A 26,630-nucleotide genomic window follows, 5' to 3' on the forward strand; every position below is an offset into this window, starting at 1 on the left:
TTTTATATAATATATAAAGTCACAGTTAGACTTCATAACTGGGTATACACCAGCACCAAACATTATAGTGTACATTAGCTGGCATTTAATACAGTATAGTAATATTCAATTCACAAAATAAAAATAAAAAAAATGTTCATTTTTTTCTTGTTAAAACTGTAAACATATTTCCTGTTTGTTGAGGTTCTGAATAAAAATATAATTGGTTGCTTAAAACGTTTACACAGTAAGGTATCTGTTAAATGTGTCCAAAAATGTGAAACAGCAACTCAGGTTTTGTTAGCTGTTTGAGAAATTTTGTTCTCGCCCACTACGTTCGCTCACATCCTGTGCATCTCCTGGGGGCTAAGCCCCCCTTGTCCTTAAAACCTAGTGACGCCCCTGGTCAGACCTCCCTCAGGTGGTAGACTTGGATTACTCCACCCCTATTTAAGCAGCCTTTGTTCTTTGTTTGAGAGGTCAGTTTTTTTTTGTGTGTTCAGTTAGAGTTCAGTTAACCTCAGTTAATTTGGATCCAAATTTGTTACTTATCTTTTGATTTATTCTTGATTTAAACCTTTATGCGTTGCTGATGAATTTTGAAAAATTAAACTGGAAACCTTTTTCTACTCTGAATAATTTTTGGTCCTTGTTTGAGTTTGGTCCCTCACACTCACATTTAAAATGTTTTGTGAAAATTTATACTTCACTACACAGCTGTGTTTTACTATCATTGTACCGTTGTTTCCAGTGAAGAGACCTACACCACTGGCTTGTAACTACAGTCTACAGTCACTTTAGACTTTATCCAGTACAGGTTATTTTAGGTTTCAGGTTTCATATGATGATAGCACTTTAAGAAGTGACATTAATAATATAGAACTTATACTAAATTAAAATTTCCTAAAAAATTAAACTCGTTAAATTCACAAATATACCAAAAATGCCTTTTTTAATTGTCAGAGTATGTCTAGAACAAAGAACAATGGATTTCTTTAAATAGACATCCCTGCTAACTTCAAATATTTGGCAATAAAGATTTAGGTATCAGCTGCCTTTTTTCTGTTCTTAAAACTCACACAAAAGCAAAAACCAATAAAGACCTATCGCTGTGTGAAACTATTCTACAACAGCAGGAAATAATTCAGCATTCAAAAAAATGTTTTACAATCAGGGAAAATACAGTAAACTTCTAGAGTTACAAAAACATGTGCAGTTGGTGGATAAATATTAGGTAAGCTGAAGTTTGAATGTCACAACTAAAAGAATCCCAATAATGACATTAACACTGTATCATTAGGGAGCTTGAAAGATTCTGCATCTCACAAACAAATTTATTTATTTTTATTTCTTAATGAAAATAATTCAAATAGAAGTTTATAAATGTCTGAAAACTAGAGACAAAAAAATAAATGTGTGAACAGTAACATTGGTATCTTATCAAGTGAGATCAAATAGCAGTATTATGAGTGTATTATTACACATTATGTTGTTTTATGTGTCACTGATGCCAATAAACCACAATGATTAGACAAACAAGGTTTCTACCCTGATCATTTCAAAGCATATCTTTATTCCAACCACTAACCATACTATAATGTGGTTATTTTTAACCCTTTTCAGCAGATGTGTGTTTGTGTAATTGGAGTTTATTAATGCCTTAATATGTATTAAATCCTATTATTTGCCACAGTAGGTGATTTGCTCACCTAAAATGAGCCAAAAGAGATTTAATTGACAAATAAATGCCTGTCAGATAGATGCAACATGCTTTTGAAAAAGTGGTTACCGCTGGGTAATAAATTATAGCTACAAATCCTTATCAACTACACAAAACAACAACAATCAAGGACTCATTACCATCCAGAGCTCCAATATTCCAGCAGCATATCACAAGCGTCCACAAGTACAAGGTCAGAGTCATGGCCAAAAGCAGGAAGGCTGGAACACAAAAACAACTAACTAAAAAATGGGAGTGTTTGAAGCTTGAATCCAAAAATACCTGAAAGACTTTTAAAAGCTTCTCATGAAGCAGGCGAATTGATGGAACAGTCACTAATGGACACATGGTTTCTACATGCCAGGCACCAGCATCAGAGAGCAGGGGGGCTCATCTTCCAATGCTCTCTTTTACTCTAGGAAACATTTAAGCTTAAGCTCAAATATATAGAAAATGGATCCTTTCTCACTGCAGATGACTTGACGTCTCATCGCTTCAAAATCCCAGGTACAGTAATGATAAATAGCATTTACACTGGTTAAATACCTTTTGCTTCCCCAGTAAAGGATGACAATAAACCTGAATGCACATCAGCAGGACCTTCCTCTAAATGAATCAGCAACCACTAATAGACCTATGCATTTTGCAGCTAATATGTGTCAAAATGTCTCCCGTGAAAACCATCTGCTTGCAAAATAACAAACAATATTACTGGCCAAAAAAAAAAAAAAAACTGCATGTACCGTATGTGGTCAATTTACTTCTTCAAATAAAACAGCACTCTGGAAAACATGAAAAATCATCTGAAGATGATTGATTTACTCTTTTTTAAAAAAAAAAGAAAACAGGATTTACTATTCATAGACATCAGTGACCTCATGCTAACAGCTCAAATATTCCAGGGAGAAAAAGAAACTCCTGTTTTGATCATAGTGTGTTTGTCTTCAAAGCCTTCATTCTGCCCTGTATCACCTCCAATACACCATACGACTTATTTATTACTAAGCTGTTTGATGTCCTGGAAATGTAAACAAATCGACTACAGTATGTATTGTTACTTGCAAAATACAGTCTGTATCCTGTATTCATTGAGTCAACTGTTGTATTTCTACCTCAACCATTACAACTACTACAGCGGGCTGCAAACGTGTTCACCTCCTTGCCACTCACAGTTTTGTTGTCTTACAATCTAAAATCCTGATTTACATTGCAATGCTGTTTCTGTAATATTTAGACCTTGGTGCTAGTATTTTTAAGGGTCGTCGTCGGGGCGTCGACGCAAGTTGGGGGGTAGAATGTAGCAGCATAAATGGTACGCTGCCACTTTAAGGCCAATTTCAGCTGCTGCATATAAGCAAGCCTGCACCTGTCGTGAGGCTGCTTGCGTTGTGACGTCAATTTAATCTGGTTCCTTTGTTTGCACCGTTCTGGGTAAGCGTGACTGTTTTATTGTTTTTGGTTTTAATAAGTTATTGATGTTAATTGGTTTATCTGCTTAGCCTCCTCTGCTGCACCTCCAATATCTGGACCGATCTGTCTGGTCATTTGTTTGACAGGAAGGTAAGAGCTAGCGTGGCTAGATAACATCACCCCATGTAAACAAAACCTTCACATAGCATTTTCTTACAGTTGCACCGCATAAAGGTGGAAGTGGATCTGGTTATTTGGCAGTGTAGTCATTTATCAGGTCACAGGTAAGCAGTTGCTGCAAGTTATGGTTTTGTTAGCAGTTGTATTAATTTGTTCTATTCTTTTTAGCCTTCCAACTCATCAGCACTGCACCTGGAGTGGCACTCGCTGCTGTTTTGCCTATCTATAACTTGTTTTAAAAGACAAACCTGAACTTTCCCTGCTGCTGGGCGCATTGATGGCGCTACTTAAGGGATAAAAGTGGAACACTGTTTTGAATTTGTATCACTGTTTTATTCATGTTGGTTAATTTTTGTCTTTCTTTTAGGGACTGAGGCTTCTGTGGTGGTGGTGGTGACCCCTGGTGGCGGTGTGTGTGTGTGTTGTTGGAGCACCTTTTCTTTCCTTGTTTGCTGTGTTTTTGTAGTGTCCAGGGTGCTCCCTTTTCCTGCACTGGATGTTGCCCCTTCCCTCACTACTTCCCCATTGGTAAGCCTCAGTTTCCTTTGAAATTTAGACATTTTATTATAATCTTGTTGACTGCATTCACCGTTTAATCATTCAATTTCAGATTATTATTTTAAAAAGGAAATATTGAAGTTTAATAAATTTTATAGAACTTTCTGAATCTTGTCTCCTCATTTCCAGCAGAATTTACCTGTGTCCTTATTACATTATTTTCCTGGATTTATTCCAGGTGGCGTTGTTGGTCATTATAACCTTTAATATTTTATATTTGGGTTCATCATAAAAAGAAAATCCACCCCCAGGTTGCCACAGACTAATAAAAAAAAGGTTAGAGCGGTCCAATGGATAGATCCTCCCAACTCTACCAAAGAGCTTCCCATGTTGCTCATGGTTATCTTTGGCCTCCTGGATGTTTCTTTGATTTATGCCCTCCTTACCTGCTCTGTGACTTTTGGTTGACAACCCTTCCAAGAAGGTGGTGGCATAATCTTTCAAATTTCTAATAGTGGATTATTTAAAACTCTGTTGGATGTTCAGGGTTCTGGAATATTTTTTGATCTGTTTCACCACAACTTTGTCTCTGACAAAGATAGGTCCTTGGTCTTCCACTTAGAGGTGTTCAACTGGTATTCAATCTGCCAGCTATCAGAAGAGGCATACTGAGCTCATTTGACACTTCGATTGCTGACAAATTGATAATATTTCATTTATTTATTTTGTGCTTCAAAGCAAAGAAGGGCAATACCTATGCATAAACCACTTTTCAGTTTTATAAGTTTTTAATATGATCTATTTAAAACAAGCTTTTTCCCATTTAACTTTAATAATCTGTTGTTTTTTGTGTAGGTCCATTATTTATAATAAAATAAAAGTCAATTTAAACTCTAGGTTGTAAGGCAATTAAATAGAAACAATACCATGGGGGTGAATATTTTTGCAACTCACTGTATCCATAACAGAAAAACAGAAAAAACTTTTACTAACTTGTTTGTATGCACATAGAACTGATGAAATTACACTGAGAGCTGCTTCATCTAAAGCTTAAGGGATACTTTAATGGCTATTTTGCTCATAAACTGTAGGACATTATAGAATTTATATTTAAAGTGTTAAAATCAAAAATTCAGGTTCCTTTAGATTTAATTTAGTAATTGTGTCAGTGGTACACACAAACCTGCAAACCTCGAATTGGAAAAATATTGCTGGAAAATACAATATTTTTCACAAAACAACCCACATTTCAGTTCTAATTATAATCAAAGATTAAAAGGAAAAAAGCAGATAGAATTGAGGGTGAATAAAGTCTGAAAGTAAGGCCAAATGATAAGCTCTCCCAATCCACTCCCTCAGATACGAGCCTGTCTCCATCCTCTTTCCTCAAGTGAACTGACAATCCCTTTGAAGCATCTGAAGACCTCTGTTGTCCGGAACTAGAGCGGGACCACAGAAGAAACTCTTTCTCACATGTCTGCACACTGCTACAGCTGTCTGAACCACAGAGGAGCTGCTCCATCAGTTTGCTCAAGGCCGGCTTTAGGAGGAGAGATGTTGTGTGAATGTCAATCATGCCATAAGTGGACATCTGAAGTATTGGACAAACATTGCAAGAAGTGTTGCCAATTGATCCCGGTCAGCTTAGCCAGGGGTGACTACTTGGTCACTGCAAACTTTAAATGAACCTTCTTCACCTATAAAACCGATTTCAGACACATTATAAGCGGCCTCCCAATAGTGGAGGATGATTGACAGAAAAGCAAGTATGAATCAATCTTACTCCTGGTTAATAAGTTTATACACTTATATTTTAAGGGATGGTCTGATCAGTTTTGAAGTGATATGATAAGAAAAGTAGCTATTGGCTGTCCTAAAAGGTGCTTAAAGTTGTTAAATGACATCATGGTCTAACTTGCATAATTGACAGAAGAGGAACAACATCATGGGATGAACAAAATGTGAATAAGAAACACCCAATATAGGTTTAGAACTATAAATAAACTTTCTTGTATCGATTCTTGTTTTTCTAATGTCACAATTCCAATCTTCCTTCTTTATCTGGGCTTGGGACTGACAAGACACTTAAAGTTTAGTGCTGGGATTTGTTTTAGACAAAGAAATTTTACATTTACATCTTGCCATGAATCAGCCTGTAAAAGCTGGCAGTCTGGGTATGGAGGGATGGGTTGAGTTGGGAGAGGCGCCGGTGAGGACTGAGCTCTCTGTGATTCTATGAGATGGGGGGAGGGGGGCACGGCAGCACCTGACGCTTGTTGAAAAGAGTAAGAATGATACGTGCTTTCATGTCAAGTCTCTTATAACATCAGAAAAAGACAGTAGATTCGTCGCTACTTATCTTTTTGAAAATGAGTCGTTAGAGAGGTCTGAAAAATAACTATTGGTAAGCATTTGACAGAACATAACTTCAGAAAAGTCCAGACTATTCCTTTTTAAAAGTCGGGAGTTCTGACAGTTTGCCTCACTCGCTGCTGTTTGAAAGACTCATGAATACACAGCACCTCCATGTCTTTGTCAAGTCAGTAAAAACAAAAAAGTGGGGAGAAATACTACTGCAAGGAGCAGAGAGGACGAGAAGGCACAAGAACATTGTCATTCCACCCGTGGCTTGAGTGTCTTAGAAACTTTGAGGGATTTCAACCTCCTGATGCACCTCAAACCCAACAACACTCTGAGACAAAACTCCCTCCCTCTGAGGATAAAACACAGAAACACAAGCAGAGCAGTATTGTATTTGCAGTTCACTGCACAGACCCTTACCAACTGCTCTGTGAATTCATGTCTCATAACAGAAGAGTCAGTCCACCTGCAGCTAAAGCACAAGTGTTGATGTTCTGACACACTGGGCATTCACTGTGGCACGCCTAATGTTCAAATGTGCAAAGCAACTTTTACACATAGCAGAGATATAAAACCCACATTCAGTGGATGAGTAGTCTAGAAAGGTTTCATAACATGGTTAATTAGGGCTACTTTTATAATAGAACTGAGGCTTCACACTGTGGAACCGTTTTTGAGCCTTTGATGGTTTTGTTCCAGTCATCCCTGTTTCTCTTCTGTCCTTCAAAGTCATCCAGAACCAAATGCAAAGTGAGTCTACATGAAAACTCGGCAGCAGCAAAGGCACAACTAATGCATATCAGAAAAAGAGCCAGTAGCGGCAGGTAAAAAAAGGACAGAAAGGAATGGAGAAACAAAATCCTTCAAAGAAAAAAAAAGACCTGTAGTGAGCACAGCTGGGAACATCGGTCAATCAGTTGCTGTAGATGGAAGCACATGCATACACAAGAGTAAGAATCCCATGACATTTTCCATGATATAAGGATTTCCTCATTCGCCTTTTTGATCTGCTCTGCTCTCACGTTTCAGGGAGTTTGTCTCTGTAGAGAGATTTTAATTCTCACACATTTACTTTCTGTCTGCTGAGAAGCTGCAGCAATTCATGCAGCAAATCAAATGAACAATGTGACGTGGCCTGCTTGATTTTGTTTGGGGAGAGGTGGTTGTGGGAAGTGGGGGGTGGGTCCTCATTTCTTACAGTGCATACGCAGCATACGCTGTCGGACATTCGGGACATTCGTCAGCACTATATCAGTTCATCAATGGGCTTTGATTGAGTCTATTTTGTGCAGTGTTTCATGGAGCGTTTGAACCCCAGACCTGCATGAATAAGGTGCACAGGGTAATGTGGGGCGAAGTTGAAGGAAGGGGGATAAACAGCATGTTGAAAAAGTTGAAAAAAGTGATATGAACAGGCAAATGTCTCAGCAGAAAAAAATTTAAAAAAATAAAGTTGAAGGCACGCTGAAGGTAACATGAAGCCGGCACGATAGATGAATGACTCGTAATAACCTGGCCAGCAACCTGTGATTGTGTGTCTGCCAGTGATGGAGGGGCCCCTTGGTGTTCGGCAGCCCATGGCTTGATGAGAAGCCAGTCAAAATGGGTACTGAGGTGCCTGAGCCAGCCTGCGCCACCACTGGGTATTGAACTGGTTTTCTGATGAGAAATGAAGGGGATGTATTCCTAAGTGCCAACTCTGGGATGAAAATGGCTGAGGGTGAGGATGAAAGCGCACGGGGTATTCAATCATCATCTGTTTCCAGATGGGAGAAAAGCAAAGCTGTGTACGGTCGGATTTTCACATGTGCAGAACGAGAGCCAGAGCTGTTACACGTGGTAAAAAAGAAAAAAGAGAAGGGATGACATCTAACTGTGGAGCTCATGAGATTAATTACACGGTTTAAGTCACATTTTTATTGCGCTGATGATCCACTGCAGAGGGGCAGACAATCAAAGAAGTTTCTTTCATTTTCCAGCCATGATGTTGAATATTATCCTTAAAGCAGCCCGGCAGAACATGGCATTCTTCTTTTTAACATCTCCCTATGGCATTTACAGATGTGGATAAATTTATTTGTGCCCTTACAGCTCATCAAAATAATGCTTTATTTCAGTTAAAAGTAATTTCCTAATGTATATTTGCATGTCTTTAGGATGTGGTAAACAAAACAAATTATGAAAATAAATGATTTTTGTTTATTTTACAAAAAATGCCTAAAATAGTACAGATGGATTTGTTGGTACCATTAAAAAGTGTATTATAGGCCCTGTCCACCCGGGACTGGTATTTTGAGGATGTTAAAAGATTTTATTATTGTTTTAGTCTTGCATCCACACAGACCCAAGATTTTAGGAGTCCCTGAAATGTTGGGTCTGATGAGACAAAAACTAGAACTGTTCGACCAGTCATATTGCTTGTATTATTTGGATTATTGTGGAAGGGTACCAACAAAATTATCTGCGTTTGTTCAGGATCTTCCTAAGGAAGGAGGATAAAAGAAATGGAGCTGCAAGCAAACTTGGAGCAGACTACTGTCTCAGAGTGGATAGCCCCTAAAGCAAATGAGTGTAATCGCTCCCAGTTGCTTTCCCTCACAAAGGTGTGACCCCTTCCTCTCCTTCCCCCCTGGATCCTCCACCACCCGCCCATCTGTCTCTCATTGTTGCCAGAGAACAAATCTCGCCGCCGGGAGATGCGCCGCTACCTTTCCTCCGTCTTTTCTCCTCAAGCTCTCACTTTCAGATTTGTAATGCTTTCATCCAACTGGGAGCACTGAACGCAGTAATCAAAACAATTACCTAAGTCTCATTGTGTTTCATCAGAGGCTCGTCTGTTTCTGTGTGAGTCTTCCACTAGAAATGAAACAGGTTGTGTCTCGGGGACGTTTTGTGGAACATCACACAGGCAGCAGCTGTCACAACACCAGAGAAGCTTGAGCAGAGTGCCAGCACTACCAGCAGGTTTATCACTTGGCTCTTTAAACAAGAGATCTGAAACCAATTACCAAAACAAAATAAAGAAGAAATGAACTCTTTATTTTTCAGCGTGCATTTAGATAAGGACTCACAGCAGACCGGTTCATTGTGCAGAACACAAAGCAATAACACTGCACATGGTCCACAGCAGTATTCAGCTTATTTTTCGTGTTTTTGTGTTCTTGTCAGTTTCTATATTAAGAAACTGTCTTTTGGAAAACTTTGATTTACAAATGTTTAGTATTTTCATATTTATCTGTTTTGCTTGGTAAGCCCTTCATCTTGACTAGATGTAGATCATTTAATTAGTTGGTATTTCCTAGAAGAATTGTCAATGGGTCATGCCTGTGTGTACTCAAGTAGATACCAAGTAGGAAGATGTGAGCTGCTCTGTAGCCCACAATTTAGTGTTTTTTTAAGCAAGAATGCTTTTCTATTAATATTTTTGAAATGTCTAAGTTAATTTAAGTGTTGATAAAAATATGTTTGGGGTGGCACAGCGGTGTACTGGTTAGAGCTGTTGCCTCCCAGCAAGAATGTTGGAGGATGGCATCCCAGCCTGGGGCCTTTCTGGGAGGAGTTTGCATGTTCTCCCTGTGTTCATGTGGGTTTCCTCCCACAGACAAAAACATGCATATTAGGTTAATTGGTAACTCTTAAAATTGTCCCTAGGTGAGAGTGTGAATGTTTGTTTGTCTCATTTGTCTCTATGTGTCCCTGTGATAGACTCGTGACCTGTTCAGGATGTCCCCTGCCACAGTAGACACCAGCTCCCTGTGACCCAAAATGGAGAAGAGGGTAAAGAAAATGGATGGAAGGATGGAAAAACATGTTTGCTTGAGTTCACCACTTATGATCTTTTTTGAAACCACTTTTTGGCTAGAAATAATAGTGTTAGAAAATCAGTGTTGTATATAGGCCACTAGCTGCCCTAATTTAAAAAAAAAAGATGTCAGTCAACCTCTAATCTTGATGCATCTTTTAATGTATGTTTTTCTTATTTATTTTTTCACCTATGTTGCCACACACCTTCATTATGTTTATTACCCCGTTTCTTATTTGTTCTACTCTTTTTTTTTTTCAATATCGTTAAAGTGGTTTCAGGAAGCCTACAAATTCCTGTTAAAATAAAATCATGAGCACAAAATAAATTTTTTCAAAATCTTTCCCACCTTTAATGTGACGTACTGTATACCCTTAGTGAGTCAATAAAAAAAGAAAAAAACAACTAAAAAATAGAGAAAAAAAGATCAAAAGTAAAAAGTGGGGTCTAGACAGGTAGTTAGATCTGTTCATAAGTCTATTCATCCCCAAAACCCCAGTTCTGCCACTACCATGTTTTACTGTGGGAACAATGGATTTTTTTTTTTCTTTTGTCTTTTTGTTCATGTGCAGTGGTCGTTTTGAACCATTGTACAGAATTGAGTATGAAAAACGTACATTTTCCAACTTACTTTTGTTAGTGTTCTTTTTTGTTTGTTTGGGGTTTTTTGCAACCTTTTCTCATAGTAAAGACTTAATAAAATGAAACAATACAGGACAATGTTGTAAGATGTATTACACAACCAGTACTTATCAGAACTTTCTGCAGCTCCCTGTTGCTTTAGGCCTCTTGCAGCCTCCCTGACCAGTTTCTGCCTCAACTTTTCACCCGTTTTGAAGGGACACCCAGTTCTTGCTGGTGTTATTACTGTTCCAAAAGATCCCTATTTCTGTGTTCCATGAGGGTACCTACCTATTGCTAAAAAAAGTGTCTTTTTCCTGAAAATTAGATCTTTTTGATGCTTTGTGAGCCCTCTGTGAACCATGTGGGATGTAACTGAGTAATTGTCAGGAAAATCCTGCTCAAACAGCTGAACAAGTTCAGTTCGGACTTCAGGCACCAAAAGTAAAAATAAGTTCTCACAACGAAGAGAATATCCACCGGTGGACCTTCTCTTTATGAAGGTCAACAAATATGAAGGAAGAAGTCCTAGTATGGCCTTATAAATAAAAATATGCCAATGGCGGAGTCTACAAGTGGCCAAGGATGTCCATCCAACCCGGTTGTATAGTGTGCAGTTTTGTGTGTTTAAACCGGTTATAAATCTTAAAACTCCATGATAACAGTGTCCAACGAGTAAAGAAGCATGCATGTATAAAATATCACTATAGTCCAGTACAGACATAAAAGTAGCATCAACCAGTCACTTTCTAGCCTGAAAAGATAAACATGATCTGATACTGAAGTAAAATCCTAATCTTAATTTCAGCTTCTTCACCAGCTGTTGAATAATAAGTAAAAGACAAAGAATCATCTATTAAAAATCCTAAATATATGTACTGTGATACTTTTTCAATTTTCAAACCTTCAGCTGTAGTAATGACTGGAAAATCCTTATCTTCAAATCTCCCATTGGAAAACAGCATCACCTTCGATTTATCTGCACTTAAAACAAGCTTAAGGTGATAAAGATTTGTCTGTAAAACATTAAAAGCTGAAGAGATGGCAGGTGGGTTCCTACAAAGTAAGGCTCTAATCAAATCAAAAGTTGCTTCAACAAATGATTAGTTCAAGGGGGTGCACACCTATACAACCATCTTATACCACCACCACCACCAATGGATTTGTTTGTTTTTCAATTGAATTGTACAGGGTGTATTTCATAGCAAAGATGGAAAAAATTTAAAAAAATTATTCATTGTGATTTCATTTTTCTACACCGTAAAAACCTGGCATTTCAACTTTTTTAGTTTTAATTACTCTAAATTAAGCTTTGCTGTTAGAGTACGTTCTGTGTTCAGCCCTGAAAAACAACAACAACCAAACAAAAAAAAAACCTGGTAATATCTTGGCAAGTCAACAAAGGTTTTGTTTGGCTGAGCTCACCAAAAGATATAACATGCTGCAAACTGTGTGTATCTGTCCCCTGCAGTGACTCTCACACTCTCTGCCATGCTGTCCGAAATCATAAAGGCCTTAATTAAATAATGTCAGTTTCTCACATGTGTTGCTTAGATAACTCATCTCCCAGGGTGCATAGCTAAAAAAAATATATATATATCACACGCCAGACTTTAAATTCTTCTGATTTTAGAACAAAGCTCCTAAATTTCAGACCAAGACGTCCTGTTTGTCTGAGGGACAAGCAATCAAATCAAAGTTGGTGTCCGCTGACTGTGCCATCAATGTGTGAGACAAAAGGTTGAGTCATAATTATCAGTTACTGCCAAAGGTGAAAGGGTGATAGTGTTTTTGCCTGCATTTGTGTGCTTGTTTGTCTATTAGAAAACTATCTCATGATTTAGACAACAAATTTTATGGAAACTCTCAGAAAGTAATCCTTGGATGCGCAACTAGAACTGAATAATTTTGGCAGTCAATTAATTCAAAATGGTTGCCACAACAAATCAACAATACCTCACATGAATGGATACAACTCAGTCAGTTTTATAGATATTGAGCTAAAAGCTGTTGTGGCTGTAGCATGAGATCTCCCAACAATGCATGACATTGTGTATAAAGTCCTCTACAAGGTTAGACCAAAATGACAATAGCTCCATCCCTTCTCGTATTCAAATTGTATTTGTCTAAAACTCTGGCAGCAATGGCGGTGGGCGATATGCATTCCTCCACAGAATGCAAGGCCTTTAATTACATTCAGGTGAACAGTCAGCTCGTGGAAGACCCTGTGCAACATCTGCCTGTCCCATCGCCCTTAACAACAATTACCAATGATTATCCTGTCTGTACAGCCTGTGTGTAATGTCACACAGGATGTGGAGGGATCTGTCTGCAGATATCAGCTATGTACGATAGGCCTCCTAACACAACAGTAGATGAATAGGACTCATGTAGTCAATGTGAAAAGCCTTCACCCTATTGTTTTCTTGTCTATAGTTTCTTCCTTATACTTTTTTTTGGACTGTAACTATTTTAGCTTAGATTTAGCTTTTTTAATCATTTAAGACATTACAGATATGTCTTTTGGTTTTTGTAACTTTTATACTTTTGGAAATGTTTAACGTTAAATGCAATTTTTTTTATTATTATTTAGAAATGGGAATTATTCAAATTACTTAAATGCTTGAAATTGTACATCAGTATACTTGCTTCATTTTTAGGTTTTAGCAACTCTTTTGCTGAATATAGCTTTTAGCTACTGTTCTGCTACAGTATTTTCAGATTTTACCTACAGTTTTGGTTATTTTTAAACTTAGCTATCATTCTACTAGTCTTAGCTTTTACCTACTGTTTTGCTATATTTAGCTTTTATTTTCCTAATTTTAGCCATTGGCTTTTCTCTTGCTCATTTGAGCTTTTAGCTATTGCCTTTCTAATTTGAGACTTTAGCATTTGTTTAGCTAATTTTATTTTTTGCTCTGATTGCTTTAACCTTACGTTTCAGTTTCTTCAACACATTTCAGAGGTCATTCAGCACTCAGCATTCACACTGCATTTTTGCAGAAAGTGCAGTTTGTTTGCAGTTCTGTGAATACATGTTTGTGTTTAAAACCATGTTTCAGCAGATCCAGTTAGTTGTAGATGAGATCTGACCGGCTCCGGTGGACTGCCACTGAGCCGGCGTAATGAGACTTGTTGTTTTTCCACATCACCTAAATACACATCCTTCCTCCATCATCCCAAGGTTGTTTCTCCCATGAAATAAATTCACAGAGAGTGACACGTGGCTTCCATGTTTACGATCAATATAATAAGGCTTGTGATGGCAAAGCCGTGCAATGCCAAGGTGTGGAGGAGGAGATTTTGAATGGTCTGAAAGCCCTGTAATGCTCCTATGTCTGCAGCTCCACTGTGGCATTTTCAAAAATAACAACTCTTCATATAAGAAATGTGAAAGAGCCTTGCGGAGATGAAAAACAAGAAAGCTCCTCAATATCCAGCAAGCTGTCCAAGCTAGAGGATAAAACATGCAAGAATTCTTAAACTGAGTACATGCTCTGAGGGGGAGGATATGTGATTATTTACTTATTCACTCAAAGTCAAAATGAATGTGTCATTGCTGAAGATGATTTAGTGAAAGACAATTTCTGGCCTGAGCTTCTGAAAGCTGAGAAAAATACAAAAGTGGCTAAAACTAGGGGAATTTTACAGATATTGAGCTAAAATCTAGTGAGGCTATAGCTCAGAATCGTTCACAACACATACTCTGAGTGGAACATGTGTGACGTTTGACATTAACTGTTGGAGTCGAGCCTGTTTGTCTGTCAGCAAAATATGTCATGAACCACCAACCAGATTTTAATAAAACTCTCAGAAATTATTCATTGGATCTACATCTGATTTATTTTTTGTAGTCAACCCAATTCAAGATGGCTGTTGCAGCTAATCAACATTAGCTAATAAAAAGTGTCTATAACTTACAGATACTGAACTCATATTTGGTGTAGTAGTAGTTGAGAGACATGTCCACTTATCCCCTGAGAGCTAACAAAATGTGTGAGATCATTGCTTTAGACTTTGCTAATAATTGTTGGAGTCAATCCTTTTTGACTTTTAGCTAAATATCTCATGAACCACTGGGCGAATTGTAATAAAATTCTCATTGGATATACATCTACATCTGATTAACTTTTGGAGTCAATCCAATTCAAGATGGCTGCAACTATTTGACATTAGCCAGCACAAATATGGCTTTATGTCAGTCAGTTTTGTATAACGTCTCTAAAGATTTGACCTAAATGGCTCTAACTCGCGATCGCGAATACAAGCGGTTGAAATGAGTTTCCTCTGAAGGGTGTCTGGGCTCTCCCTTAGAGTTAGAGCCATCCATCCATCCATCTATCCATCCATTCTCTTCTGCTTATCCGGGGTCGGGTCGCGGGTGTAGCAGCCTAAGCAGGGAGACCCAGACTTCCCTCTCCCCAGCCACTTGGGCCAGCTCCTCCGGGGGAATCCCAAGGCGTTCCCAGGCCAGCCGAGAAACATAGTCCCTCCAGCNCGTGCCCGGAATGCTTCACCAGGGAGGCGTCCAGGAGGCATCCTCACCAGATGCCCGAGCCACCTCAACTGGCTCCTCTCGACGTGGAGGAGCAGCGGCTCTACTCTGAGTCCCTCCTGGATGACCGAGCTTCTCACCCTATCTCCTTTTTTCTCAATATAAAATGATCTTACTTTAAAACTCTGACAAGAAAGATGGCAGGTGATATGCGTTTCTTCAAGAAATACTAGTGCTTCAGTTTCCCTCCCGTTTGCTGTTAAAGTGGAGAATTGAGTTTGCTTACCATGATGGTGACTTTCCCGACAGATAACACTGACATAATTTCCAGTCAATTAAAAACCATGTCAGGCCTTGAACAGATTGCATTGCTTTGTGCTGAGAACGGCTGTCAAAGCACATCGAGGAACAGTTTTGTTTCTGTAAGAGCAGCAAAGCCTGACAAGTTGCTTCCCTGTTCAAAACTAAAACATGGAGCAACATCAGTGAAGTCCTTTGTTTTCTTTTTAAGCCTCAGAGGCGTGACTGCTGTTTCAACGTTGGCAATTATCGAGCAAATAAAAGACAGAGTTGTTTAATTAACTCCAGAAAAAGCACTTATTGAAGACTTTATCTGATTGATTCAAGCATTGTTATTGTTAAAAACAAGACTGAATGTTCATTTCACCAAAACAATTCCCCGTGGCATCTTAAAGGGATACTTTGTTTTTAAATGGGGCTGTGTGGAGCACTTAAAGGCAGTCAGTATCTTACCTGTAGTAGACAGCAGTCAGCATGATCTTAGTTTGGAGAATCAGGGAAAAATTCTCATTTGAGAGTGAAACTAAACACAATCACAGCAACACAAATTAAATTAAGAAGAAAAAAAAATATGTCATCTACACTAGTGGATCCCAAAGAAACACCAAGTGAATAGTCTTTAAATGATTTCAAGAAATTAAATAAAATTTAAATGTGTTTTCTGTGATTACTGTTATGACCAATAAACAACTGTAGTCATACATGGCTGTTTGTACAGTCATTATATCCTTGTTTAATTGACTAATTAGTAATATTTGTACATTTTAACCTGTGATAGTTGGGGTCTCTGTTGATGATATTTTGTTGGCCAAAAGCTTAAAGGTCTGAGAACAACCTAAGCTCAACTATTTTAGCAGTTTGATCAAACCCTATTCAATTCAGTTCAGTTAATTATTATAGCAACACAACAACAAAACAAACAAATTTAAAGTATCTTCCTTATTTGACTCTTGATAAGACAGGCAGAGTAGAAATGTATTTAAAGACAAACAGTGCAACAACTTTTGGTTGTATTAAAACAACTTTTTGTGTCTCCAGTGTTATATGTAGGAAATATGACAAGTTAAAAAAAATAACTTCTCTTGCAGTTTTAAAGAAAATATTCAGAGCTCAGATTCAGTGGTAGTCCATTTGAATTTGAATGTGTGCGATCTGCAATCTGGGGGGATTTCAGAAAAAACTCTAATCTCTGTCACACAGGTAGACACACTGCATATAACAATTTCTAGATTTTGATGTAGAAACTGTATATGAAATGTAATGTTTGTGGGAATAAAAAGAGTTAGCTAAATTTGTAAAGTCTAGAGCATTTCATGGTAAAATTGTCAAAAATCATTAAGCTGTGACTGTATAAAAACCAGTAAAGATATCAAAATGCCAGTTCCGCCGTGTAAAGACCAACTTTCTGCGATCTGTTTAAAGTTGGATTGATGTTTTTACTGTGATGGCTGTTTGAGCTATGGATCTCCAATGTTTTATTACTCATTTAAGAAAAATAATTTGAAGTTTTGTTGAAATGATTTTGCTTTATTTTTGATACCTTGTATGCTGACTTTCCCAGTTTTTGTGTGTGATGAAATTATACATTGAAAAGAAAGTTTTCTCACTCACCTCACCAAAGTTCCACTACTGTGGATGTGAAAGTCTTTGTGAATTTTGTGTGCACCATCTTATGTTCTGCCATCAAAAGTATTAACCTATGACTTTCAGTCAAGCTGCATGTTTTGATGTGTTTTTTGTATGGATTTTTCTAAAGCTACATTATCTTTTGGTTATCCATATGAACCAACTATGTAGACTGACCTTGTAAATGTCTGTTCTGATGTTGTTTATCCACTTGGTAAGTCAACCCAGGTTTTCTGACTGGTAATGTGCAGCTTCATGTGAAATGAGTTAAAGATCACATATAGAAACCAATAGCAACAACAAAATAGAATATTTCTAACATACTAAGCAAGCCTTAATCTAAAACCGTTATGAAAAATTTAATATTTATAAGACAGTAAAAATAACACAGCTGATGCAGAGTGAAAGCATAACCAGAAGGAAATGGTTATTAATTAATAACATGACCAATATCAGTGTCTTAGCATCAAAACAGGAATACATTTGACAATTGACCCTTGTATTTTCTATTCAAATAAGGTGTTGCAAGTGTATCCTTGAGACAAGAACCTTTCTTATTGTTAGATCCAACACTACCTGTTTTCAGTACATTTTGTGCCAAATAAACATAAAAACAGTTCAAATCAGTCAGGGGGGTTACTGCAAACATTTATCTTTCAATAACACATTCACATGCAAGAAAAGAATTTTAAATCACAATTCATTTTCATATTTAAACATCAAAAGTCTAAAAAAAAAAATATATATATATATATATATATATATATATATATATATATATATATGTGTGTGTGTGTGTGTGTGTGTGTGTGTGTGTGTGTGTGTGATAGCACATTGAATATGAGGGCAGCTGACCTAAGAAGTAAGAGTGTGACCAAGCTAGATACCTACGACCTGCACCCCTAAGCAACAACGTACCCTCTGAAAGTCTGCTAGAGAAGTGGAGAGTGAGCTTAAGTAGGACGAGGAACAGGTGAACAGGATCAGGCTGATTGCTGTGGCATGAGACCAGGAGGCGTGGCAGGAACAGAGAAGCTGTGATGTGACAGGAGGCATGGCAGGAACAGAGAAACTGTGACATGATATGCCATAACATGATATGCCATAACAGGACTCATCTCAGAAGTGTACACTGTAGAAGTGAAGGCCAGGAGAATAAACAGAGCATTCTTCACCACACCATCCAAAGTGTACTCTTAATGGCAGGGGAATAACAAGAGTGTAGATCCACCATGAGCTGAGACCAGAGCAATACCGGAGAACCATATGGGAGAAGGAGGCATCACACAATGATAATGCCCCATGGCCTGAGGATCTAAGATCTGAACACACCAATCTCCAATGCAAGAACCAGTAATCATAACAGTGGCCAACATCCAAGACAGAGTCTCAGGAATGAAAAGCTGGACTGCATCAGGGCCTGACATGATCCACACCTACTGGCTGAAGAAACTGACTGCTCTCCAAGAACCCATAGCAGGACAAATGAACCAGCTACTGATGGAAGTGACCCACCCTGAGTGGTTGACCCAAGGCCGGACAGTATTGATCATGAAAGACCCCCAGAAAGTGGCAATTTCTTCCAACTATGGGCCAATCACTTGCATCTGTACAACATGGAAGCTCCTATCAGGCATCAGAGTGGTTAAGATGAATAGGCACATGGGTCAATACCTGAGCGAGGCACAGAAGGGAATTGGCACCAAAACCAGGGGAGCCAAGCACCAGCTACTAGTGGACAGAACTGTAGCTTGAGACTGTAAGACCAGACACACAAACCTGTGCACTGCCGCAATTGACTACAGGAAAGCCTATGACTCGATGCCCAACACATGGATACCGGGGCCATCCGTCCAAACTCTTGCCCCGCCATGGACAGTGCCCGGGCCGTCCACCTGAACTCTGGCCCCTGTTTTTGTTTTTGTTGAGTTCCCCTTGTCTTTTGCCTGGTCAGTTTTTTGTTTAGTCTTGGGCCCTCCATCCTTTGTTTTTGTTTTTCCCCCTCCCTAGCTTGGTGGTTTTGTTTTGGGACGTCGAGGGACGTCCCTTGAGAGGGGGGCGGGGGTACTGTCACGATTCGGTTTTACTGTGTGTTTCTTTTTGTATTTAGTGTTTGATTCTGGTTTCCTTTGGTTTGGGTTTATTGTTGTCTTCACGTTTTGTCTTATTCTCTCTGCCGCTATCATCATTCACTTCTCCTCAGTCTATCTCTTGTCTGCCTGCCACGCCCATCTACACCTGCCCCAAATTTTGTAATCATCTCCCCTGTGCCCACTTCCCCAAATCACCTTCTGTCTTTATATCCGATCATCTCCTCCACTTACTTGCTGGTCCATTGTCGCTTCAAGCGCTGTTTGGTTCTCTTGGTTTGTCTGTTGTGGTTCTGGGAGCATATTCTGAGTTTGTCCAGCAGGGGGCGTCCAGGAGCTTTCTGGAGAGCGGCTGGGCAACTTTTCTGTAACACCTGGAGCCCATTTGGTCTCATCAGCGGAGCTGCGTATAAGGAGCTGGCTGACGTCTCTTCAGTGCCTGAGTGTTAGCCCAATGAGGTACTTCAAGCCCTTCAAATCTTGTTGCAGAAACTTGCTGCATTTTTTGATCCCCTGTGTTTTTGACTCCTCCTAGGTCACCCAGATCCCAGTTGGCTCCAGCTCGGAGGTCTGTGTCTTGTTCATGCCTGGATTAAACCGTTGCCTGATTGCTCCGCTGCTCAACCTTCAGAACCACCACAGATCAAACCCTGTCCGCTCTCCACTGCTCTTCTGACATCTCCTGACGCCTCCTGTGAGTTCAGATCTCCTCAGAGCCAGCAGTTAATTCCCTCCCTGGATGGAACTTCACCTCAACACCTGTAAGCTAAACCTCCTATCTAACCAACCACCAGTTCAGAAACCAAGTCATCTAATCCAGAGTTCTTTCTTTAAAGGGATCACTGACTCCTGAGCCACCTAATCCTGTGTTTCCCAGAGGGGTCCATTTGAGTCTCAAACAATTTGAGAAAATAAATCTTTTTTCCTAAAAAGAAACTGCTGTGGATATTTTCTGAGTGTTTTCTGCATGTGGGTCAGACACTTGGGCACCGCCATGACATTGTCCCTTGTTTCTGCTTGTGTTTCCCTGGATTTTGTTACATTTAGTTTTACTGCCAGGCAGCCTTTGTTTTGTTCTTTTATTCTTAATAAATTAGTTTCTTTAATTTAAAGCAATGAGTCTGCACTCTGGGTTCATCTCTCTGTCTCCACCGATCATGACACAGGTACCTTAAAAAATAAATGTTTCTTTACTAAATTTGGTTTGTTCTTACTTGATACTTTGTCTTGCAGGTCTGCAGTGGAGGGTTGAGTAATTTCAGAAGTCCAAGGAACGTATGTTTAGTTTTTTCGGATGAGATGAGAGAGCGGACAGGCAGAGATATTAGGAAGGCTGAGCTGACTTCTCCTTGTTTTCGGAGGTATGCGAACAGAGGCGATCACAGGAGGATCTTTCACAGAGAATTTTCAATAAGGGGTCCAAGAAAGACTTGAAGCGTTCCACAAAGAAGCACAGGAAGGATTTTAAACATTAGTTTGTCACAAGAGCACGTAGGAATTACTCAGGAGATTGAATGGAGAATGATCACCATGTGGCCTTTAACGATCCAATGAAGAGTTGTGATTCATCTCAGCCTTTAGTCCCAAAAAGAGTCATCAGGAATAGAAGAGTCAGCACTGTCAAACGTCCTCTTATTCCTACCCTACAATATGAAGTGGTTAATGGAGAACAGCACAAAAAACAGGAATCCTGGCAACATAAGCAGTCTCTCCTGCTGAGGTTTCTCCAATGAAGATGTGTTTCAGCTGATGCCAAACATTGTTGCCAGATATAGGATAATTATTGTATTTAAACAATTGTTGTAGGGTCTATACAAAATACGGTAAATAGTTTTTAAAAAGCTCAAATATATGATAGTTTTGGCATTTCCATTCATTGAAGAAAAAAAAACAACTAATTTTTATTGACTTGAACACCCACAAAACATTAGAAAGTCTGATCTGACCAGCCAGACTGTGTGCTTGCCAGGAAGCCCCACCCCTCCTGGACACATGTTCACCATTGACAACACTCACTTCATCAATAGCTTAAAGTCATCCAAAATCCAAGTCTTACTCACTGCGTGTCTAAAACCTTAAAATAACTTTTGAAGTTAACCCTGTTTGTCTTGTAGTAAAATATCTCATGAACCACTTAAACATTAAGATAATAATCAATGGAGGTACATCTACAACAGGTTAATTTTGGAGTCAATCCAATTTAAGATGGCCCCCACAGCTAATTGACATTAGCCAACACAATAATGACTATAACAGCCAATTTTACAGATATTGAGCTAAAACAAGATACAGTAATAGATAACACATACTTTGAACATGGCATCTTGTGTATTGTATGATATGGGGTGAAACATTTTTACAAGGTTTGACTAAAATGGCTACATTTTTGTCCCCTCTCCTCTTAAGATAACCGTAGTCTAAAACTGTAGCATGAAAGGAAGCCTAACATTCCTTCAAGGAATGTTATGACATTTTATATTTATATATATATATATATATATTTGTTGATGGTTCATCACAAATCATAACCTGCACTCGAGTGACTTAGAATTCCAATAGTTGCCATGGTGATCCATCCTGGTGAGATGTGAACTAGCTCAATGACACTGAAAACCCAGAGTTGAACCCAAAGCTACCTTTCTAAGACACTAATCCTGCTTTTTTGTACAGGTCCCCAGGTCTTTGTTGGGACTGTGCTCTTAGTATTTTCCTGAACTAAAACACATCTGAAATTCTGTGCTTCAATTGGTGCTGACAGATTGTGGAGCAGAAGCTGCAGGAAACATGGAGAGAAGTGAGGTTCTCCTCTTCTGGGAATTTATTTGGAATGAGAAAGATTTTTATCAGAATACAGTGATTGGCAAGACTTGTTCAGTTTTATTTACTGAAGGAAATATTTCCCAACCTAAGGCTTTCAACACGGATAACAACTTTATCATTGGCTTTTTTAATTAATAAGTCTAAGAAAGACATACCATACAATCAATGTTTTATATTTTCTCTCTCTCTCCCTCTTTGGTTTAAGCGATTATTGCCTGCCACTAAAATGCAAAAGCCAAGCAATAATGTTTTACTGAAAATATTGATGGCAAAAATAATGTGTGTTTGAGTGTGCATGTTTGTCATGTTAGCAAAATCTCTCAAAAATCACTGGGCAAACTTTAATAAAACTCTCTGAAGTAATTATTAGATGAACATCTAAAACTAGCTAACTTTGGGAGACAGCCCAGTTCAAGATGGGTGCCACAGATAATTGACTTTAGCATACACAAACATGGTTATAACTTCATCAAATATGCAGATATTGAGCTAAAGTTTGATGTGGTAGTAGCTGAGAGTCAATCACAGTACTTATTCAGAGCTCTAATCATTTCACAACATCTTTACTAAAAACTTTGCCATTAACTGTTAGAGTCAACACTGTTCATTAGCAAAATATCTCATGAACCACTGGATAGATTCTAGTGAAAATATTCAATGGCTATATATCTAAAGCTCATTAACAATTGAAATCTGCTCAATTCAAAATGGCCACCATAGCTAACACAAAAATGTCTGTCTCCCAACAGGTGAGATGGCACATAATGTTAATTTCATGATTTGACAAAAATTACTTTAACTCTGTTGTTCCTCAGCATCGGATGATTTCAGTTTAACACTTTGGCATCAAAGGTGGAGGGCAGTAGATATTTTTTAAAGGAATACTAGGTCTTAAATGTTTTAGTAAGTTTTTAATCATCTCAGTACCACCAATCTATACTATGATTTCAGAACATCTTTGAAATAAACAGATTCTTGTTGACGTCGACATACATTATATGAATGTGGGCAAGTGATTATGTTTAAAACTGGGGAAGCAGAGTCAGAAAGGCACATTATTGGTGGAGGTTCTGGAAGTTTGACTGCTGAAATCTAAATAAATGTCCTGCATTTTTAGGCCATATCAGTTTTTGAAGAATATTTACTAAGAGTATTCATTGTTAATATAATTACATCCATGATATTCTATCAGCATAACAAACTTTCCCATCATTCCAATGACCAGTGGTTGCGATTTTTAAGTTGGTTAAGATTGTAGCTCTTCCTGATCATGGAAATGGCTAGAAGTAGGATTAGTGACACATGTTATTTAATGCTCTCACATTGCACGTTCCTCAGAGGGGTGGGCATTTTGACAACAATATCATTGCAATTTTTTACTGTCACACAAACAATTAATGGAACATTCTGGTCAAATGACATTTCTGAACAGATTTTATACAGTTTATGCAATTTTGCCAACTTATGCTAAGTACAATAGATTTAACAATAACACTACATATTTACTTTAATGTGCCCTATAAAATATACAAAGAACATACTCTAATCCTCTAATCCTCACGATTTAACATTGTCATATACCCTAACAACCTCATCAGTAGTTTTTCCTTTACTCTATCCATCCATCCATTCCATTTTCTTCACCTTGTCACAGTTTCACTGCACCTGCCACGCCTCCTGCTCTCATGCCACAGTCCTAGTAATTTTCCACAGTCATCAGTCTCATGCCACGCCCCTGTTTCCATGCCTACACAATGACTGCCATTAGTCTCACCTGCCACAGCCTGCATTTAAGTCCTCTGTCCACAGCCACTAGTTGCCAGATTATTGAGCGGTTCATTCCAAGTAGATGTCCAGCGTTACTTCACAGTCCATGCCTGCCTTGCTGATCTCGACCCCTTGCCTGACCCTCGACTCTCGTCTTCTGCCTACTCCTTGCCGGATACCTCTTTAGACTCTGATCTCTGGTAACCGACCTCGCTTCCCCACTCTGGACATCGACTTCTGGATTATCCCTTTTTGGATTTGGCTACAGTTCTCTGACCCACTGGCTCTGACCTCTCGCCTGACCCTGGACTTTCTCAATCGCCTAAGCCCCTTTCTGAAGACCGCCGCTGCTCCCACCTTGCAGCCCCCGGCTGTCTTACTTGGTCCAGACCAAGTCCCAATCCAGATCGTGAGTGTTGCTAATAGAACTAGAGTTCCTATTAGTCTGGGGTTTACTAATAAAAGGTTAAAACTTTGTTATTGTCTGCTCGTTTTAACTCCACTCACGTCTGGCCTTGTCACACCTGGTTGTCTGTGCAGGGTTTCAGAGAAGTTTTTGCCTATCTCCTGTGGTCATAGGCTAAGACCCTGGATGCTTGTCCATCTCAGGTTTCTCTACACCAGTCTCAGCTAAATGCAGAAGTCTATTCCCTTATTTACTAGATTTAGGCATCTATTAAACTTTATCTACAGAATTCCAACTTTCAGACTAAATTTTACCTGTAGTTATTTTTGACATAATTTATATTTCTTTTCAGCCTCAAAACCTTTCAGTCAAATTTTATTATTGCAAATGATGAAGAAACTTTACAGCAGCAGAGACGCAGATAAAATCTACAACTCATTATTGGCTCACACCTGTTTGTATCCCTGGAAAATTGTGATTATTGCACAAAGTTTTCTACTCTCTTCTACCTTAAGGTGAGTATGGCCCTCTTCACACTGGCTGTTAAATCCAGTGTGACCTATACATCCACTTAAAACATGGCTGGATTACAACAAATTTGGGAAAACCCTCTTCAGTGTGAAGGAGAATGCTTTTACTGCTTGACAAATAGTTATTTTTTTCTTCTAGTTTTTGTGCTCCCAAGATGCTCTCTTGTTCCCTCACCACACTAATCACTGGTCTTGGGACAACTCTTGGACTGTGTCAAAATAGAGCATAGTCAATGATGATACCTTGGCTCTACCGGCCAATGTATCATATCAGTACTAGGCTGTTTCCATGACCTACACATGATCAACATTATAGCCTTGGCATGAGGCCAGTGTGGGCAGTCCTGCTTCAGATTACTGACATGACCCCATGTCATGGATACGCTGCCATCACATTCCCCCCAAGCTCCACCCAGGATCCCAATATAATGCCCCTACAATACCAAGCCCCCACTATCTCACTACAAAAATTGTGTGAATGTTAGAAAATCATTTTTGACCTATCATGTTTTATGATGGGGGCCACTGCATTTTTAATATACCCCTAAAGTCCTCACCAACACCCTACAAAAACTATCCACATTCTGACTCATTTTTTTCCCATTGTAGCGGTCATTATCTAGTGAGAAGGGGCCTAGGAAATGCAATATTTTACAAGAATCAAGTTAGATGGGTTTTTCCATCTCCTCTTCATGGCCAAAAACTGTCTCACTGACAATTTATGCAGTCTAATTGAGCAATATAATTAGGATAAATAGGCGGCACAGTTAGCTCAGCTGGGGACACATTGATTCTTCATTTTATTTCTGTTCTTGTAACAAAGATTCAAATAGATTCATTTAACAAACAGTAAATCATTTTATCTCTTTTCTTTTTAGTCAGTGATTGCAATTAACTCAAAGAGAACCTTTGCCCATTAAAATACAGTCCTTTTGTGGACTTACAAATTTACATCAAAAGTAGACTTTTGATGTATGAGCTGAGTTATAATAACCCAACTCAAAGGCGAGAAATGGAAGGTTTAGAACTTTGGAGAATATTTTTTTAGTATTGAATATTACGTTGATTCACCTTTAAGACACCTCTGAGCTGACAAGCAAAATAGTCAGAGTTAAAACAGTTTATGTGTGTAAGGGTCTTTCTGCACATCTCTTCATGATAATCTACTCTCACCTTTTTCTTGTGCATGCTTAAAGATCAAATCAAATTTAATATGCAATGACTTTTGTTGTTAATTGATGGGATTATACACGATCAATATAATAAAACTGAATTAAATTATTTTATTGAAGTTAACCTAAAAAAAAGTCAATTTTAAGAATGGCCAAACAGACTGTTTTCTATCAACTTAAGTGGTAACCAGGCTCACTTTTCTTTTTCCTATGTTCCATTATTCTTTATAACAGGCCATAGGCAGGCGCATCATGTATCTTGTAAGATGTAAATTACCCGCTGCTCATTACAGCATTGGGAGGTTTGCTCGTTTGTGACCCCGAGCTAATTTGCAATGGTTGTGGTAGATTACTTTAGTCATTTATGAAATGAGCTGGCTCTGTCTGTGCTCGTATATCAGAGCAATGTTAGAGGATCACCAACAGAACTGTCCTCTTCCTTCCTTTTTCTGGATCGCGGCTTAATGTCAGGCTTAGTAAATCCGGTCTAACAGAATGTAAGCCAGTTCTAATTGACTGTGAATTATTAAATGTATAGATTATAATCCAGCTTCTTTCAGAAATTCCTAGAGCTGATCTCTGCTAACATTACTGAATTGGCATGAAACTGTTTCCTATTTTGCACTATTGGCGTATTTTGAAATTCTTTTTACGTGGGTCAAAATGAAAACCAATGATGTCCATCCATCCATCCATTGTCTTCCGCTTATCTGGGGTCGGGTCGCGGGGGTAGCAGCCTAAGCAGGGAGACCCAGATTTCCCTCTCCTCAGACACTTGGGCCAGCTCCTCCGGGGGAATCCCAAGGCGTTCCCAGGCCAGCCGAGAAACATAGTCCCTCCAGCATGTCCTGGG

General features: G+C 38.7%; 2 long non-coding RNA genes across 3 annotated transcripts; both read left to right on the plus strand.

Moving 5' to 3' along the window:
* Window positions 1-2,973: 2,973 nt before the first annotated feature.
* Window positions 2,974-3,956, plus strand: LOC112451048. 2 transcript variants are annotated; one of them, XR_003039793.2, is made up of 4 exons: window positions 2,975-3,130; window positions 3,199-3,259; window positions 3,329-3,393; window positions 3,458-3,956. It is a non-coding gene; the product is annotated as an uncharacterized LOC112451048 (long non-coding RNA). The 2 variants fall into 2 exon arrangements; XR_005233748.1 differs by having other exon boundaries at window positions 2,974-3,130; window positions 3,329-3,956.
* A 13,824-nt stretch (window positions 3,957-17,780) lies between these two features.
* Window positions 17,781-20,656, plus strand: LOC119617465. The gene is made up of 3 exons (XR_005233746.1): window positions 17,781-19,541; window positions 19,618-19,843; window positions 19,919-20,656. It is a non-coding gene; the product is annotated as an uncharacterized LOC119617465 (long non-coding RNA).
* Window positions 20,657-26,630: the final 5,974 nt, after the last annotated feature.

The sequence above is a fragment of the Kryptolebias marmoratus genome, linkage group LG11 (genome assembly GCF_001649575.2).
Source record: "Kryptolebias marmoratus isolate JLee-2015 linkage group LG11, ASM164957v2, whole genome shotgun sequence".
NCBI lineage: Eukaryota > Metazoa > Chordata > Actinopteri > Cyprinodontiformes > Rivulidae > Kryptolebias > Kryptolebias marmoratus.